Source organism: Tursiops truncatus, chromosome 1 (assembly GCF_011762595.2).
Source record: "Tursiops truncatus isolate mTurTru1 chromosome 1, mTurTru1.mat.Y, whole genome shotgun sequence".
Classification (NCBI taxonomy): domain Eukaryota; kingdom Metazoa; phylum Chordata; class Mammalia; order Artiodactyla; family Delphinidae; genus Tursiops; species Tursiops truncatus.
In genome coordinates, this window is record NC_047034.1 from 123261714 (window position 1) to 123281869 (window position 20156).

General features: G+C 36.1%; 1 long non-coding RNA gene and 1 pseudogene across 1 annotated transcript in view; one reads left to right on the plus strand and one right to left on the minus strand.

Annotated features, from left to right (window-relative positions):
* The window catches only part of LOC141275843 (uncharacterized), a 49869-nt gene extending 38164 nt beyond the window's left edge, over positions 1-11705 (minus strand). The window contains exon 1 of the long non-coding RNA XR_012324286.1: positions 11649-11705. This is a non-coding gene — a long non-coding RNA (uncharacterized lncRNA). The remainder of the gene's footprint in view (positions 1-11648) is intronic.
* Positions 11706-15392: 3687 nt separating this feature from the next.
* Positions 15393-19561, plus strand: LOC101321651 (histone H2A.V-like; annotated as a pseudogene).
* Positions 19562-20156: the final 595 nt, after the last annotated feature.

Sequence of the window (20156 nt, forward strand, 5' to 3'; positions counted from 1 at the left end):
TTTACCAGCAGGCAGAATAAGGGTTTAAAATAAAAATTGCTAGGAAAAAAATGAGTGTTTTTTATTTGTGTGTTTGTTTTGTACATTGTTTGTGGCCTAAAATCTGCACTTGCTAGACATGTATTCCTAAAACAATCCATTTTAAAAACACATTTACTGTGTTCATCATTTTTTTAAAAAAAGGAAAACTATGTCTTCTTTTATGTTCTTGGCCAGAGTCTCCTGAATTGTCCATCTCTTGTTATTTGTGGATTCCCAGAACTGCAGTGAGACTGAAACCATGATGCAGTCCACCTGACATTATTTCTACAGAAAGGGATTTTTTAAATCTTCCTCTAGTTAAACAACTAGGAGTCATATAAATAATGGAAACTATTCCCAACCTCAACCTACCCTCCTCTATTACTGCTTTGCAGACACAGAGAACTGGCAATTTCAACTCAATACACATTTCCTCTGTATAAGTAAGAAGGTAAATGAAATTTTATTTACAAGAGTCTCAATTCCACATGTAAAATTTATACCTATATAGTATTACTCAGAGCCTGGACAACCTTAAGATCATATATTTTCTGAATCTCTCTGCATTCTTTCAAAATTATACCTTAAGGGGTCCATTTTTATCTCAATATATTTTGAAAACAGGAATGTTAAATGAAATTGGAAAACTAGATAAATTTGCAATCTTCTGTGAAGCTTTTTATCCTAGAAAATTTTAATCAGTTTTTATAACAATAAAGCAGCAATTCCAAAGGTTAAATTATTTTCAAAGTTTCTACCAAGCCAAGCCATGCTAAAGGGGCTACCTATTTAGCTATGTCCATAAAGGAACTCAAGGTGACAAGAGCAAAGGAGAGAAAAGTTATATGATTTAACAAGGGCACTTGATAGAAAGAAGTCACCAATCCCAGGTAGAGGTTATGTTTGAGAGACAAAAATAGAGAATAAAATTGTACCTCCCCAAAATAAATCTTCCAAAAACCTGCCTTGTACATGAACTTCTTAACCTAGTATCTATGATATTCCTGCATCATATTGATGTTATAACTCTCTATGAAATGTTCCCTAACTTGTGACCCCCCCCCACCCTAGCCTTCTTTTCATGCACATATAAGTCTTAAAAACCTCTTAAGGTCTAACCCAAATCTCTCCCTCCCTCCCTCTCTCCCTCTCTCTCTTTCTCTCTCTCTCTCTCTCTCTCTCTCTCTCTCTCTCTCATACACACACACACATACACACTTAAGCCTTAATTTATATCTCCCCACTGATAAACCCAAAAGACCTCTATAGCTCTCATTGCCAGACCAGTAACACCTTTTTGATCTTCCAATCTGTTACTTATGTCTGACCTATCCAATGGACCTTGATGTTATTTGAGGGTTGGAAATGTGACTAATATAAATTTCTTATTCCCAAAAGAGCCTAGACCTCTGCTGGTACTCAATAAACCATTGGTTGAATTGAAGCAACTCTGAAAAAGCTTCTTTGACTCTGCCAGGAAAGTATCTTGCAATATTGCACAAAGAGGAATGTACCAGAAGAATGACCCTAGTTTAAGTTGTTGACTATGGGAACTTTATATAGCAGCTAACTTGAAGAAATATCCATAGATACCAATTACAACTTTCTGTTTAGGGCTTTTGTACTCTGATCTCCATGTTTTTCATTATGAGAGATAATGGAAAACTAAATTTAGCTTTTCCCAAAGCCCTCTGTTTCAGAGATTTATGTTACAAATAAATGAGTAAAGGGGAAATGAACCAGAAACAAATGGATGCTATTTCCCTCAAATCAGACATGATTTTAAAAATTTAAGACAAAGATGATTGGATAAAAAAGAAAAAAAGCATCACCCTGAGTATAACACTTTTCAGAAACTTGTACCAGATATCTTGATAGCACAAAATCATTTAGATTCATCCATCCATCCCTGACAAACAATACATAAATGTAGCCTGTAATATCTTCTTTATTAGGCTTCAAGATATGTTCCTCCTTCACTAAATACACATCCCTCCCTTCTAATCTAATCTCACCAACTTTTTTCCCAATTGTACATTTCTTGTACTTAGCATCATGACATCTTGGTAAGCAGTATTACAGAGAAAATAAAAGATTTTTAAAAGCCAGAGATTTTTTTCTTGCTTCATAATTTTATTTCAACAGGAGTTCTGCACAAAAAACTATGCATGAAGGTTAAATCAATATACCTAACCTTATTCTGACTCCAGCTTTCAGGTAAGAAAATGTATTTGTTACCTAACATTTTTTAAAAAAATAACAATTAAAATAAAAACAACAATATTTATATTCACTGAAAATTACGTTAAAAATTATTCTCATCTTGGGAAAACACTTTTAGTGCAAACATGTTAATGAAACAAAAAAATGCTAACCCTATAATGATGGTGATGATTACATAGGATGTCAAAGACCAAGTTTCATATCCAAGTTCCTCTATACACTAGCTGTGTAACCCTACACTAGTTACTTAAATTCTGAGTCTCAGTGTCTTCATCTTTAAAATGCTGCTAGGAGGATTAAATAAGAATAGTATATGTGGGGCTTCCCTGGTGGCACAGTGGTTCGGAGTCCGCCTGCCGATGCAGGTTCGTGCCCCGGTCCGGGGGGATTCCACGTGCCGCAGAGCGGCTGGGCCCGTGAGCCATGGCCGCTGGGCCTGCGCGTCCAGAGCCTGTGCTCCGCGGCGGGAGAGGCCACAGCAGTGAGAGGCCCACATACCGCAAAAAAAAAAAAAAAAAAATATATATATATATATATATATATATATATATATATATATATATATATATATATATAGTGTATGTGGAGCTCCTAATACAGAATCATCAATAAATGCTAGTCTCCTTTAGTATCATTTAGAGATTTCTTGCAGTCATATGTAACAATTATCATGGTTTACCCAAGTAGGGGTTTATTTTTATCACACAACAAGAAGACTGGAGGCATAAAGTCCAGGGCTGGTGCAGCACTTAAGAAAAGCATCCAAGACCCAGGCTCCCTGTGGATCTACCCACTTTAGCAAATGGCTTAATCCTTATGGACACAAGATGGCTGCTCTACTTCCAGACAACAGTTTGGATTCATGTTAGCATAATATATCTTTTCCCATCCCTTTGCTTTTAATCTTTCTGTGTCATAATATTTAAAGTGGGTTTCTTGTAGCCAGTATGGTTGGATCGATTCTTTTGAATTTATACCCAGAGGTAGGATGGTTGGATCCTATGATAATTCTATTTTTAGTTCTTTAAGAAACCTTCATACTGTTTTCCATACTGGCTGCACCAACTTATATTCACATCAATTGTGTACAAGCATTCCAATTTCTTCAAGTCCTTGCCAGCATTTATCTTTGTTTTTTTGGTTTTTTTATATAACAGCCCTTCAGGCAGGTGTGAGGAGACATTCCAGTGTGGTTTTGTTTTGCATTTCCCTCATGATTAGTGATGTTGACCACCATTTCATATACCTGTTGGCCAGTTCTATATCTTCTTTGGAAAAATGGCTATTCAATTCCCTTGCCCATTTTTTAATCAGGTTATTTGTGGGGGTTTTGTTTTGGGTTTGTTTGGTTTTTTTTGCTATTGAGTTGTAGGAGTTCCTTGTATATTTGGGTATTAACTTATCAGATACTTTCTCCCCTTCCATAGTTTGCCTTTTTACTTTGTTGATTGTTCCCTTTGCTATGAAGGAGCATTTTAGTTTGATGTAGTCTCACTTTATTTTTGCTTTTGTTTCCTGTGGTTTTGATGTCTATCCAAGAAATCTTTGCCAAGATCAATGTTCCAAACTTGTCTCATATGTTTTCTTCTAAGAACTTTATAATTTCAGGTCTTACATTTAAATCTTTAATCAATTCTGAGTTGATTTTTGTGTATAGTGTAAGAGAAGGGTCCAACTTTATTCTTTTAGATGTGGATATACAGTTCTCTCAGCACCATTTGTTAATGATACTATCATTGTATATTCTTGACACTCTTGTCGAAGGTCAGTTGACCATAAATGCATGGATTTATTTCTGGGTTCTCTATTCTGTTCCTTTGGTCTATATGTTGTCTTTATGCCAGTACCATACTATTTTAGTTACTGTAGCTTTGTGATATATTTTGAAATGAGGACTGTGATGTCTCCAGCTTTGATCTTCTTAAGATTGCTTTGGCTATTTGAAGTTATTTGTGATTCCATATGAGTTTTAGGATTGTTTTTTCTATTTCTATAAAAAAATACCATTGGGATTTTGATAGGAATTACACTGAATCTGTAGATCACTTTGGGTAGTACAGACATTTTAACAATATTAAGCCTTTCAATTTGTGAACACAGAATGCCTTTCCATTTATTTGTCTTTAATTTTACTCAGCAGTGTTTTGTAGTTTTCAGTGTACAAGTCTTTCACCTCCTTGGTTAAGTTAATTTCTAAGTATTTTATTCTTTTTGATGTTATTATAAATGGATTGTTTCCTAATTTTCTTTTTTGATAGTTTGTTGCTGGTGTATAAAAATTAAACTTCTTTTTAATTGAAATATATAGTTGATTTACAATATTGTGTTAGTTTCAGGTGTACAGCAAAGTGATTCAGTTATACATATATATGTATATATCTATATTCTTTTTTTTAATTTTCCATTATATAGTTCATTGCAAGATATTGAATATAGTTCCCTGTGCTATACAGTAAATCCTTGTTGTTTATCTATTTTAGAAACAAAACATTTTGTTATGTTGATTTTTTACCCCACACCTTTACTGAATTCATTTATTTGTTAGCATCTTTTATTGTGGAGTCTTCAGGGTTTTCTACATATAAGATCATGTTATCTGCAAACAAAGATAATTTTACTTCTTCCCTTCTGATTTGGGTGCTTTTCATATCTTTTTCTGCCGAATAGCTCTGGCTAGTACTTCCAGTACTATACTGAATAGAAGTGGTGAGAGTGGACATCCTTGTCTCTTTCTGATTTTAGAGGAAAAGCTTTCAGTTCTGCACTGTTGCATATGATGTGGGCTTTCCATATATGAGCTTTACTAAATTGAAGTAAAATCCTTCCATGACAAGATTTTTGAGAGTTTTTATAATGAAAGGGTGTTGAATTATGTCAAATGATTTTTCTGCATCTATTGAGATGACCATGAGATATTTATCCTTCATTCTGTTAATATGGTGTACGAAATTAATTCATTTTCCTATTTTTTAAAATTTATTTATTTGGCTGCACCGGGTCTTAGTTGTGGCATGCAGGATCTTCGTTGCTACATCTGGGATCTTTTTTTTTTTTTTTTGATTTTGGTCTTATTTATTTATGATTAATTCACATGCACTATTTTTCATTTTATTTATTTTTTTAACATCTTTATTGGAGTATAATTGCTTTACAATGGTGTGTTAGTTTCTGCTTATGTGGGATCTTTGTTGCAGCACGCAGGTTCTTTAGTTGTGGCATGTGGAATCTTTTGTTGTGGCATGCAAACTCTTAATTGAAGCATGTGAGATTTAGTTCCCTGACCAGGGATCAAACCCAGGCCCCCTGCATTGGAAGTATGGAGACTTAGACACTGGACCACCAGGGAAGTCTCTCATTTTCCTTTGTTGAACCATTCTTTTATCCCAGGAATAAATCCCACTTGAGCATGGCATATGATCCTTTTAATGTGTTGCTGAATTCATTTTTCTAGTGTTTTGTTGAGAATTTTTGCATTTATGTTCATCAGGGATATTGGCCCATAGTTTCCTTTTCTTGTGGTGTCCTTATCTGGCTTGGTATCAGGATAACGATAGCCTCATAAAATGAGTTTGGAAGTGTATTCTTTTCTTCCATTTTTTTGGAAGAGTAAGAAGAAGTGCTGTTTATTCTTTAAATGTTTAGTGTAATTCAACAGTTAAGACATCTGGCCCTGGACTTTTCTCTGTAGGATGTTTTTGATTACTGATTTCTATAAACCTCCTTATTTGTTATAACTCTGTTCAGGTTTTCTATCTCTTCACAATTCAGTCTTGGTAGGTCGTCTACCTAGGTTGACAACTTCTAGGTTGGTTGTCTGCTTCTAGGAATTTACTCATTTCTTCTAGGTTATTCAATTTGTTGGTATATAATTGTGCATAATAGCCTCTTATGATCCTTTTTATATCTGTGACGTCAATCGTAATGTCTTCTCTTTCTTTTCTGACTTTACTTATTTGAATCTTCTCTTTTTTTTCTTAATTAGTGTGGCTAAGGGTTTGCCAATTTTGTTTATCTTTTCCAAAAATCAACTCCTAGTTTCATCAATTTTCTATTTTTCCATTCTCTACTTCATTTATTTCTACTCTAATCTCTATTATTTCCTTCCTTCTGATAACTTTAGGCTTAGTTTATTACTTTTCTACTTCTTTGAAGTGTAAGGTTGTATTGTTTATTTGAGATATTTCTTCACATTAATGTAAGAATTTATCACTATAAACCTCCCTCAGTACTGCTTTTGCTGCATCCCATAAGTTTTGGTATATTTTGTTTTCATTTTCATTTGCCTTAAGCTATTTTCCAATATCTAATTTCCTTTTTGATTTCTTCTTTGATCCAATGGATATTCAAGAGTGTATTATTTAATTTCAACCTATTTGTGAATTTTCCAATTTTCATTCTTAGTTGATTTTTATTTTCATTCAATTGTAGCCAGAAAAGATACTTGGTAAAATTTCAATCTTCTTGAATTTGTTAAGACTTGTTTTGTGACCCAACATGTGATCTATCCTGGAATAAGTTCTGTGTGTGCTGGAAAAGAATGATTCTGCTGTTGGTTGGAATGTTCTATATATGTCTGTTAGGTTTACTTGGTCTATAGTGTTGTTCAAGTCTACTGTTTCCTTATTGATTTTCTGTCTGGATGTTTTACCCACTATTGAAAGTAGAATATTGGCATCTCCTACTATTATTGTACTGCTGTCTTTTCTCCCTTCAGATCTGTCAATGTTTGTTTTGTATATTTAGGTGATCTGATGTTGGGTCCATATAAGTTTATAATTGTCATATCTTCCTGATGAATTGACCCTTCTATCAGTCTATAATAACTTTTTCTGTGATAGCTTTTTACTTAAAGTCTATTTTCTCTAATATAATTATAGCCACCTCTGCTTTATTTTGGTTACCATTTGCATGGTATATCTTTGTCCGTCTTTTTACTTTCAGCCTATATGTGTCCTTAAATCTAAAGTGAGTCTCTTATAGACAGCATATAATTGGATCGTGGGTTTTTTAATCCATTTTTTTAATCCACTCTATGCCTTTTGAATGAGGAGCATTTGCATCCCCCCAAAAAAAGTATGTATGTTGAAATCCTAACCTCTAAAGGTATCAGTAACTGGGGATTAGGGGAGGTTGTCAGGCCATGAGGGTGGAACCCTCATGAATAGAATTAGTCCTCTTATAAAAGAGATTCCACAGAGCTCCCTAGCCTCTTGCATTATGTCATGACACAGTGAGAAGTCTGCACTCCAGAAAAAAGCTCTCACCTAAACATGCACCATGATCTTGGACTTCCAGCATGTAAAACTGTAAAAAACAAATTTCTGTTGTAAGCTACCCAGTCTGTGTTATTTTGTTATAGCAGCCCAGAAAGTCTAAGCTTCTTTACAATGATTCTTTTGAATTCTGGTCAGGTAATTCATATATTTCCATTTCTTTAGGGTTAGTAACTGGAAATTTATTTTATTCCTTTGGTTGTGTCATGTTTTCCTGATTCTTCATGTTCTGTAGTTTTGTGTTAAGGTCTATGCATTTAAAGAAACAGCCACTTCTTCCAGACGTTATGGATTGGCTTTGACTGCAAAGATCTGCAACCTGGCTAGATTCTGGAGCTTTGTACCTACGTGCCCCAACCTCTCTCTCAGGATCCTGTAGTCTCTTACTCCCTTTGGTGTCCAATTGTACTGGGTTCTTTGGCATTCGATGTGAGGTGGGATGGACTGGTCTCTCAAGGAGTGCACTGAAAACTTATGATGGAGACATGTTCCACTCCTCTGCCTCCTTATTAGGCGAGAGGTGTCAGTGCTGTTTTCTCAATCTTGCAGATCTGTGCTGGCTTCAGGGACCCTCCTTCCTCTTTTCCTTTGCTCTTGTCTGTTCAAGGCTTCCAAACAATGCTGATTCCTTCAGCACTTGGTGTGAGGCAGGACGGAAACCAGCCCTGTGGGATGCCCAGTGAAAGACAGGGAGGCCAGGCATGTGCTCCATCCCCCCGACCCGCCACACACAACTGTAGAAGTCACAGGCTCAGCTGATCTCCCTTGGCACTAAAATTGTGCCAGTCTGGGGGAGGAGTTGAGGCAGATCAAGTTAAATCCCTCTTTTTACCCATTTCAATGCAGCTGGGTTCAGTTCTGTGTCTGGTGTGCTGCAACTTCTTAATTGGATTCTGGATTTCTCATAAAGATAAGATGGGACTGCCTATTCCACCATTTTTCTGACATAGCTCGGAATACTCAGGTGAAATTCATTTTAATGATACATTTATTCTTAACCCAATATATCCAAAATCTTATTTCAACTTATAATGCATACATATAAGTTGAATGCATACATCCTAAACCTGAGTACAGAAGCATAACTAAATAGAGGAATATCCTTCTCAATAACTAGAAGTATGAAAGTAGATCACCCAAGTCTGGTATGGTAACTCCATAAAAGCATAAAGAACTCAGGTTCCATCTAACGTTCTTCTACCCAAATTGAGCATTTGGCTTTTGTCCTTATGGTCACAAAATGACTTCCATCTTCAGGAACTGCATATGCATTTTAGGCAGGAAAAAAGTTTAGGGTAAAGTACACAAAAAAAAAGTATGCCAACTGAGGCTGTAATCAATATTAACAAAAAAACTGGCTTTCTCATTAGCTCCATCCAGTAGAATTCCACATACATCTCACTGTCTGGGTCATATAGCTACTCCAAGTTGCAAAGGAGTCTAGAAGATGAGTGTTTTTCATGGTTTCACTGATGCCTCAAAAGCATAAGGCTTCAGGACTTCCCTGGTGGTGCAGTGGTTAAGAATCCGCCTGCCAATGCAGTGGACACAGGTTCAATCCCTGGTCTGGGAAGAGCCCGCATGCCGCGGAGCACCTAAGCCCATGTGCCACAACTACTGAGGCTGTGCTCTAGAGCCCACGAGCTGCAACTACTGAGCTTGTGTGCTGAAACTACTGAAGCCCATGTGCCTAGAGCCCGTGCTCTGTAACAAGAGAAGCCACCACGATGAGAAGCCTGCCCACTGCAATGAAGAGTAGCCCCCGGGGCCACCACTAGAAAAAGCCCACGTGCAGCAACGAAGACCCAACACAGCCAAAAAAGAAAAAAAATCCATAAAAAAAAAAAATAAGGCTTCTGTTAGTAAAGGAGAAGGGAGGGAGGGATATTGATTAGGTAACTAACTAATTTATAACTGAATGCTATGTAACACAGGTAAAATTTCTTTCATTGAATTTAATTATATATAAACATTTTACAAATAAAGTAACAATGGAAGGACCTACTTTTACACATAGTTCTTCACAAATGAATTTACTCAGTGATTCAATTAAATTTATGACTTATACAGTTAAACTTCAAAGAAATGTCAGTGACCCTAAAGGAATTAGACTGAATCAAAGAGAATTTTGGTAACTCTAGTCCTTGTTCCTTTTTGTTAATTCTTCAGTGTCTGTAACTATTTACCAGATAAACAGTATCTTGTTCTAAATCCAAAGTCATAAACCCTGTCACTTGAGAGATAACATAAATTAGTAAAAAAAAAATGGGTAAAAATATTTTGATTACATATTAAGGATTACTGAATATTCTTCAAATCTAGAGAGAAATATGCTTTTTTCCATTTTTCTTGAACTACACTAACCTTTGGATATATTTTTCATTTTCCCACTTTTAAGACATGGTATAGAGAAATAGTTCTCTACTGTGAGAAAACTAACAGTGCAAGCACAATTGATACATTGATAATGCCGACGCTATTGGCATTGGCAATTAGAATTGGAAAGCCAACTGTGAGTGCTTGTGTCTGTGGTATATAGGAGAGAACCACCCTATGTAAAAGGGCTCTTACTACCCAGAGCTAAGCATTTATTACCATGTAGAAGCTCAGATCCAGTGTTGCCAGATTATGTTTAGGATCCAGATATTTTATATGAAATTTCCTGAGTTTTAACTGTTGGCTCAAAAAAGACCTTAAGAACAATGTATGAAATAGACATATCAGATTTGGATTATGACCTATGAATTGGATGCTTCTGCTCTAGAGAAAAACCCAGAAATTTTGCAAAATGCCAGGTCATTGAAAAGCAGTTCAAGAACATCAGATTTTGGACCTGGTGCAGAGAGAAAATAAAACCAGTAGGCCAGATTTGAGGGAGAAGGAAAATAAAGATCACGCACGATATGCCTTGAGTCATAAAGGTATAATAGGTGCTTTAATTATATTTTGCAAAGACTCTTTGTATAGACTTCGGACCCATTTTAAATACTTTTCAAATAATGATAGTAACCAATGCATTTCAATAAAAACAGGACTGGATAGAGTGGTTGTTACCAGTAAATGCTAATGAGGGTCAATAACTGTTTGGCAGACAAGGTACTAGGTCTTAACTTTTGATCTACAAAAGTCTCCAAGGCTATATATTAAATAGGAGCAAAAATCTTTGGAGGGATAAAAAAAGAAAACTACAAGTTGGATAAATAAAATTTTAAACCAAATAGCAGGATGGTTTAAAAGATAGTCTTTGGAATTAAGCAGATCTGGTTTAAAAGCCAGGACTTGCCACTTAATAGTTCTGTGAAATTTAATAAGATTTAAATTTTTTTTAATTTACTTCTTTAAGCATCAATTTTCTCATCTGCAAAATCTCGCTAATGATAGTTCCTATTGTAAGGATTACTGTAATGCTTAGACTATATATGTAAAGCACTTAGCAAAGTACCTGGCACATATTAAAATCTTCAATACCTGATACATAGATTCTCTGAGGATATGCATATATTTTTATGTATATTTAAATATACAGTATTCAAGAAAACCACTACATGCAAGGCAATTCCACCAGTTTTACCAGTTCAAATTATTTCCTTGAAGATTTGAAATATTTATACTATACTCATTCTGTAGCACTTAGGTTAACCGCAGGGTATTAGTTTAAGTTTTCCCTGGTTACATCAGCATTTTTTTAACTTAAAAAGAAAAACATGTGCCCTAAAGAACAGCTTAAGTTTTACTGTATTTTAACCACAATCTCATTTTTGCATGGATTTAGCAAATCAGGGGTGTTTTTCTTTCAAGGAAAAGGTGAGAATTTGAGTGGCTGCATTTGACAAATGTGTTGTCAAATGCCCCCTGAAGCTTGGAAATCAATCGACCATGTTTCTCTCATGGAGCAATAGGAACAAGACAGAACATGCCTGTGATCACAGGTCTCCCCTTAGGGTTCTTTTGAGCATGGGAGAAGAGTACCACATTTGTCATCACTTTTTGAAATCCCAGAAATTGCCTTTCAGTAGAAGACTCTGTTCCCTATAAAACTATTTTCTACATTTTTCCCAGCATCATGCAGGCAGGGACTACCTCTGTGTTGTACGCAATTATTGTATTCTATCTTATACAGTAAGTGCTCACCAAGTGTTTGTTGCGTGAATGAAGCAGAGTCCCATCTTTTTATGTTGATAGTTCCCCTGGTAGACAAAATTTGAAATGTTCAAAACAGCACTTAAAGTTTGCTCCATTCGTTTGAACAATTAATTACTCATATTAGTTTTGAGTGAAATAAGCAAGTCATTTCTTATGTTTTTTTTTCCCCAAAACAATGAGCATATAATAGATGTTCAATAAATATCTATTAAACTAAGCTTAACTTCTAATCTTTTCCATTTCCTTTTACAACAACCTAGCAAAGCCAAAGGATACACAGGTTGTTCCTGAAAATAAAATGGCAATGTAATGAATTCATAAGACTGGAAATCCACAAACCATGACAGGAGAGCTAATTTTAATAAAAGAGGCAGCATATGTGTTTTGAGTTGAGAAAGAATAAAACATTCTTATTCTAGATTAACACTAATTTTTCCTTAACTATGAGGCATGTTGAAGAGAGAAGATAATGAGCCTATCTGGTTTAAAGTCCAAAATGATTGCATTAAATAAGGGCATCAGGATATTCTGTGACTGCAAAACTCATCGGGTTACCTATTACAGCATTCAGTGGTGACCTAGTTTGAGCAATTTGAACAAGGGAATTAAGGTTTCATAGAGGAGAAATAACAGCAATTCCAGTTACATAAATGTAACTAATTCAATAAAATACCATTTTTCCCCTAGAATTTACTAGCAATCAACTAGATTAAATAAGTCTATATACAGACAGTTCCCATTAGTAACCTCTCTAATAATAAAACAGATGGTATCATTCTGGATAATGTAAAAGGCTTTACTCTAAAAAGAACAGATGTGACTACAAAATTAAAGTACAACAAAACAAAACCTGAACACTGAAATTTTAGGAAAAACATTTTGTTAATTTATTAAGTACATCTCACCAATTCTTGTATATATGTCTGAAACATTCCATATATGCTTCAACTCACACTGAGTAGGAATTTAGTTTTTGCCACATATATTTTCTACTTCACTTCTCTGTGAGGAATGTGTAACTATATTTGCCTTAAATATGTAAATTTAAATTTGTATTTAAATTGTCTTAAATATTTTGCTTTGAATTTGTAGTGGGACTAACACACTTGAGAAAATGCATTAGGAAATTTATTCACTTCCTAAACCAGGTGAATTCCAAAGGGAAAGTATTTTCTTATTTCTCAGAAGGTAAAGTAACATTAGAAACTAAAGAAAGGGGGCTTCCCTGGTGGCACAGTGGTTAAGAATCTGCCTGACAAATGCAGGTAACAAGGGTTCAAGCCCTGGTCCGGGAAGATCCCACATGCCATGGAGCAACTAAGCCCATGCGCCACAACTGCTGAGCCTGAGCTCTAGAGCCCACGAGCCACAACTACTGAGCCCACTTGCCACAACTACTGAAGCCCGCACACCTAGAGCCCATGCTCCACAACAAGAGAAGCCACCGCAATCAGAAGCCTTCACACCACAGTGAAGAGTAGTCCCCGCTCTTCACAACTAGAGAAAGCCTGCACGTAGCAATGAAGACCCAAAGCATCACAAATAAATAAATAAATAAATTTATTTTTTAAAAAAGGAAGGAAGACGTCTGTGTGATTAGAAAACATGATAACAGAGACCAAAAGTTCACTGCAAAATTCTGAAATCCTCCTCTCTCCCTTCCTTGTCTCTATGCACATCTCTCCTTTCCCTGTCTCTATGACAGAGCAATCATGAGACAATATTTCACGTATACCAAATGTTATAAATACTGCCTAAATCCTAATAAAGAAACAGCTTTTGCTTCTGTTGATCTATGTTTCTGTTTCCTAGTTCATTCATTTCTCTTTTTTTGCTTCCTTTCATCAATTTTTTTTCAACTTTTTGCGCAGATACTTCAATAATTTGAACTATTTTCAAACTGAGCTATAAAAGAAACTCCATGTACTTTTTCTTTTTTTAGCAACTTCAATGAGCAGAAATTTCAATGACACTCAATTCTAAAAATTTATTGTAATTTTCATTGTGATTTTGCCTTTGTCTCATGTAGTAGTCCTTTTTTAGTTTACAAATCTATGGAGCCTTCCTAAATAATTGTCTATTCTTCACAGATGTAGAGAACAAACGTATGAACACCAAGGCGGGGAAGTGGTGGGGGTGTGGGTGGTGTGGGATGAATTGGGAGATTGGGATTTAATATATATACTAATATGTATAAAAAAGATAACTAAATAAGAACCTGCTGTATAAAAAAATTAAATAAAATTCAAAATAATAGTAATTGTTTATTCTTGACTTCTAATTTAATGTACTGTGTTCAGAGGACTTGCTCTGACCTTCACTGAGACTTCTTTTGAGAACTACTACCTGTACCTAATGCCACTGTTTATAACTGTTTTATGTACCCTTAAAAAGAATGTATATTTTCTACTTTAGGGTACAGATCAAGCTATTATTTTTTTTCCAAGATCATTACATTTTTATCTACTTGATCAATTTCTGATAATGGTTTGCTAAAAATCTCCCAGTATCTTTGTGAATTTATCAAATTTACCTTATAATTGTGTCAGTTTTATGTTTTGAGACAATGCTGGGTACACAGAAGTTCACAATTTTTATATCTTCTTAGTTAATTCTTCCTTTATTATTATGTAATAATCTTTATCTCTGCTTATGCTTTTTGCCTTAGTTTCTACTTTGTATAATTTTGTTTTGCCAACTACTTTAAATTATAATTTTCCTGATATATATTTTAATTATCTCTTTATTTTCTATCTTTCTATGTGGTTTTGTTTCAGATTTGGCTCTTGGATACATCATATATTAATAAATGGATTTTGTAATGTTTATCCAATCTAATTATGTCCTCAGTAGTGAAGATTAATCAATACACACTTATTGAATCTTCATATGTACTATCACACTGGTCATATTTCTAACATTTTCTTTTTTGTTTTCATTTTTTCTCTTTTGCTGCATTCTGTTGGATTGTTTTACATATAACAACAATAATGATGATGATGATGATAATAAATAAAATTTAGCATTTAGTGTAGGGTATATATTATAAGGGCTTTACATGTACAAATTCATTAAACCTTCACAACAACTCCATAAGAGAAAGACTATTAAGATCCCCATCTTGCATTTGAGGAACTTGAGGCACTGAGAGGCTAAGTAACTTGCTCTAGGTCACACAGCCAGTAAGAGATGGAGCTAGATCTGAACTTAACAAGTCAAGTTCCAAAAATTACACTCTTAACCACCACACTGTCCTCTTCTTAAGGTACCTTTTACAATGATTTTTAAATGACTTTGGTTTCAGAAAAAGATTTACACTTACATCTGTAAGAACTTCCAAACTATGAACAATTTTAGAGAGTCTGACATCAACAATGGAAAATAGGCACAAACTTTCTGAAAAACTACTATAATCTTACTCTTCTATTCATTGCCTAAAATTGAGAAAGAGTGGAGGAGAATCACCACATGGCCTCATGATTCTTTTAAGTTGCATTTTCGAAGTCCAAACCATTTACAAATTAAATTCATTCTAAGAAAAACTATTTTGACTTGTAGAATATAGAGCAAATGATGATCCAGGACTCTTTAGCCTAGGTTTTAAGAAGGTCTGGCAGCTTCTGCTTTATGCTCTTTGGACCCTAAGCTGGTATGAAAGAAGTTAAGTAACTAGAGAGAGAGGACCTGTGGAGTGGCCCTGAAGGATGCAATGCAATGTGGAACACAGGCCACATGAAGAAGCACAAGTGCCAGAGATGTGAGTGAAGAAGCCCTTCTCAATCTTCCAGTCCCCAGCCAGTCTAGGCATTGCAGCTGAGGGACTTCATGGAGCTGAAACAAACCATCCCCATTCTGCCCTCTCCAACATGAGAAATATTTAAATGGTTGCTGTTTTGAAGCTACTCCACCTCTTTCACTTCCACATCAAAGTCTCACACTGGTACATATAATTGCTGAAGCCTATGTCACATGCCTGTGGTAGCTGTAAGGATGTCCACTGATCTCCATCCTGACTCCTCCATTAGGGGGCTGGGAAATAACATGAAAGTTTCTCTCGTATATGAAAAGATAATGGCACCCATGAATAAGACAGATGGATACTACACATACCTAACAGTCGTGATGTGGAAATGTGACCAACTAACCCTGGATCATGGAGAGCAGGGACTTTAACTGCTGAATTAAGAAAGAACTGCAAAGAATCTAGCAGATGCATAGCAGTCACAATGTGTTAAATAAATGACAGAATTGTGAAATGCTGATCACATTTTGCATATTTCTCATTTCAACAGATATTAATATCTGTTTCATGGTGGGAAAAGAGTTTCGTATATAGTTTTTCTTTTTGATGACTATCATAATGTGGGGATGGGGGAAGCAGAAGTAGTAACAGCTTCTGAGGACTAGTAATGAAATTGTTTAAGTGTAAATGGACATAGAATAGTTAAAATAGCCTAATTAAAGACTCACAGACATAAAGAACAGACTTGTGGCTGCCAAGGGGGAAGGGGGTTTGGGAAGGAATAGACTGGGAGTTTGGGATTAGCAGACGCAAACTATTATATAGAGAATGGATAAACAACAAGGTCCTACTGTATAGCAGAGGGAACTATATTCAATATCCTGTAACAAACCACAATGGAAAAGAATATGAAAAAGAATATATACATATATATACACATATATGTCACTTTGTTGTACACCAGAAAGTAACACAACATTGTAAATCAACTATACTTCAATAAAAAATAAATTAAAATATATATATAACCTAGTTAAGTTATTGAATTTCAAGGACAAAGAAATAATACTTCAGTCACTCAAGAAGAAAACATATGTGATAGTTAATTTTATATGTCATATTGACTGGGCTACAAGGTACCCAGCCATTTGGTCAAATATTATTCTGGGTGTGGCTGTGAGAGTATTTCTGCGTGAGATTAACATTTGAATTGGTAGACTGAGTAAAGCAGACTGTCCTCTCTAATGTCGCTTAGACCTCATCTAATCAACTGAAGACTTGAACAGAACAAAAAAACTGAGTAAAAAGGAAATTTACCTGCCTAACTGATTGAGCTGGGACATCAATCTTTCACCCTCAGACTAGAACTTGCACCAGTTGGCTCTCCTGGTTTTCAGGCCTTTGGACTCAGACTGAAACTACACTGCCAGCTCTCTTGGGTTGCCAGTTTGCCAACTGCAGACCTTGGGACCTCTCAGCCTCCATAAGCACAATATATATATATATATATCCTATTGGTTGTTTCTCTGGAGATCCCTGGCTAATACAAGTCACCTACAAGGAAAAATAAATCAAGCTAACCTCAGACAGCTCCACGATATTCAGTGCTAAAAAATAATAGAGCAAGTTTCTGAAGGAAAGAAACCCAATGTCTACAGAATCTTGACGAAGGTAACTCAAGAAGTTCATACATTGCCAAATTGTACTTCAAACATAAAAGTAATAAATATCTTCACATATGCAAGATCTCAGGAACACATATCTATAAGCCTTTTTCAGACAGAAAAATCTACTTGACAGTGAAATCCAACCAATCAAGAGATGAATCAACATAAAGATTTTCTTAAATAGAGAAGCTGTGGTGAAACAAGTGATAGCAAGACTTGTGGTTACAGAACAGCGCTTAAATGTCATAAACTTGAAAACATGAAAATGACAACTTACCTAAAAAATTAGCAGGAGGAAGAAGGGATGGGAGTAAACATAAAAGCACAAACTATTTTCATTTATCATAAGAGCAAAATAATAGATAACATTAAAAAAATATATCATGAAAAAAATGGCTCCAAAGACTTCACTTTTTTCATAATCTTTTGTTGTTAACCTTAAAAGGATACTTTACAAAGTGATATCTCTTTTCATGGATAAACAGTCACTTAAATTTAGCAGTTCTTTCCATTTCACCCATTTCTTTTTCTTCCTTTAAAATTATGTGAATTTAATGTCAACTTAAATTTAAAATGTTTAATATAAAAAGCAGTAGATGTAATCTTATTATTAAAAATTATTTCTCTCTAATGTCTATATGGAAATGTACATTGGAAAATACTAGAAAACTTTTTTTATATTTCTGAGAAAAACTAAGAACATTACATTCCACCAAAATGTTTTTCACATTTAAATAGCAACAAACATTCTCAAGCATGAAAGAACCCAGGGAATATAACAAACTTGAGACTTTTCTGGGGAAAAAATGTATGCTTTAAATTGTGCCAATAAAATTAAACCAATAAAGAAATGAATGGATAATTCAAATTATTTGTATTTTTTTATTTTATTTTATTTTATTTTTTTGCAGTACGTAGGCCTCTCACTGTTGTGGCCTCTCCCATTGCAGAGCATAGGCTCAGCGAGCCCACTCCGCGGCATGTGGGATCTTCCCTGACTGGGGCACAAACCCATGTCCCCTGCATCGGCAGGCAGACTCTCAACCACTGCGCCACCAGGGAAGCCCAATTATTTGTATTTTAATATAGTGAGAGCTGAAACCATCTTCATCCACACAGCTTACTGTCTATGTTCACACGACTTTATTATTCCACTGTCCTCATCAGTATAACTTTACTATTCCAGGAAACTCTTGCCCAGGAAGATAAAAATAACATTTTTGTTCATTCCAAGAATTCTACAAAAGATTCATAAACTCTTCAATAAAAAACAGAAATAACAGTTTACGCCCCCAGACTCTGGACCCATCACCTCAAAATCCACAAATTTTAAACTATTAGACTATGATTCTTACCCAATTCTAATCAAGCCACTACACTGGAAGTCCAGGCTTAAACAGGACTCCAAGACTCTCATAAACATCCCAACTTTGTCCTTCTCCCTCTAAGATGCTAAGACACTGTCAATTCAGTGTTTCTCCTTACTGTGGTAAGAATAAATGCGGCTTTGTCTTCTCAGTGAGTTGTTTGGGTGGTATTCTAGGGTAGCCAGCGTTCAACGAAAATCATGACTAGAAAAGAAAAAACAACACAAATCAAGGCAAGAAAGTAACGATAAGAAAATCCAAGCATACCTTAGAAACTAAGGATAGGAAGGAGGAGAGATGGGGTGCATAAAAGCTGGAGACGAATAAGACCAAAATTCCTTAACAAAGGTCTGAGGTGGGTTCCACTTCCTTAAAAACAGGGTCTTGAAGAGAGCTGTTGCATTCCTTCCTGGGAGGCCGAGTGAACAAAGCCCAATCTAACACCTTTGCTTCCGTCTTAAGCAGTGTTCGTCAAGTGTGGCTCACGGACTGCCCACCTCAGAATCATCTGGAGTGTGTAACAGCAATGCTTTCCCCCAGACCCTACTAGCATCTCTACAAGGAGGCCTTGGAACTGGCATATTTAGTACGCTCTGCGCATTAATAAACCTCACACCGAATTAGAGAATCCCTGAGCTAAAGGGTGCAACTCTCATATCTAAATTACCGTTTCCAGGGGCCCCAGTGGCGGCTGCGGTCTGTGCAGCGGCGGCAGGGAGGGGTGTGGGGAGGGGCGGTGGCGTTGGGATCGAGGTCGGGAGCGGCGGAGACGAAGCTGGGCAGGACAGCGGGAAGGCCAAGGCTAAGGCAGTGTCTACTCACAGAGAGCTGGGCTACAGTTTCCCGTGGGCTGCATCCACAGACATTTTAAGACTCGCACCACGAGCCACAAGGAAGAGCGGCTGCCACTGTGGTAGTGCCCGGGCCGTACTTCTCCAGTAGCTGGAGCCAGCAGGGGACGCTTCCGAGGATCTCGAAGTTACGCGGATCACTCCGTGCCACGTGCAGCGTGCGATCCGCGGTGACGAGAGGTTGGACTCCCTTATCAAGGCTACCATAGCTGGGGATGGTGTGATCCCTCACATCCGCAACTCTCTGATTAAGGGACAGCAGAGAACTGCTTAGATAGTTATTTTAACTGACATTCTTCCTCCACCGTCATTGTACTGTAACTGGGGCAGAAGAAAAATAATGGGGCTATGTGGAATTTTTAAAACAGTTAAGTGGAAAAGCATAGAAAGTTGCTTCAGACTTGCTAAAAGAAGCATTTGTAGGTTCCTAGACTCGAAGTTTGATAAAAGTAGCTTTTGGGGGACTTCCCTGGTGGTCCAGTGGTTGAGACTTGGCCTTCAAGGCAGGGGGTGCAGGTTCCATCCCTGTTGGGGGAGCTAAGATCCCACACGCCTTGTGGCCAAAAAAAAAAAAAAAAAAAGACATAAAACAGAAGCAATATTATAACAAATTCAATAAAGATTTTAAAAATGTCCACATCCAAAAAATCTTTTTTAAAAAAGTACCTTTTCATGTGACAACAGTTGTGTGTTCCTTGGCTAGGTTTCTCCCATGTTGCTTTATACAAAAATGGAATTGATAAACCATATTTTTAAAATTACCCTTTCCAACTTTATCTTTTATTAAAAGAGCTTTGTTTAATTAAAACAGCTGAGGGCTTCCCTGGTGGCACAGTGGTTAAGAATCCGCCTGCCAATGCAGGGGACAC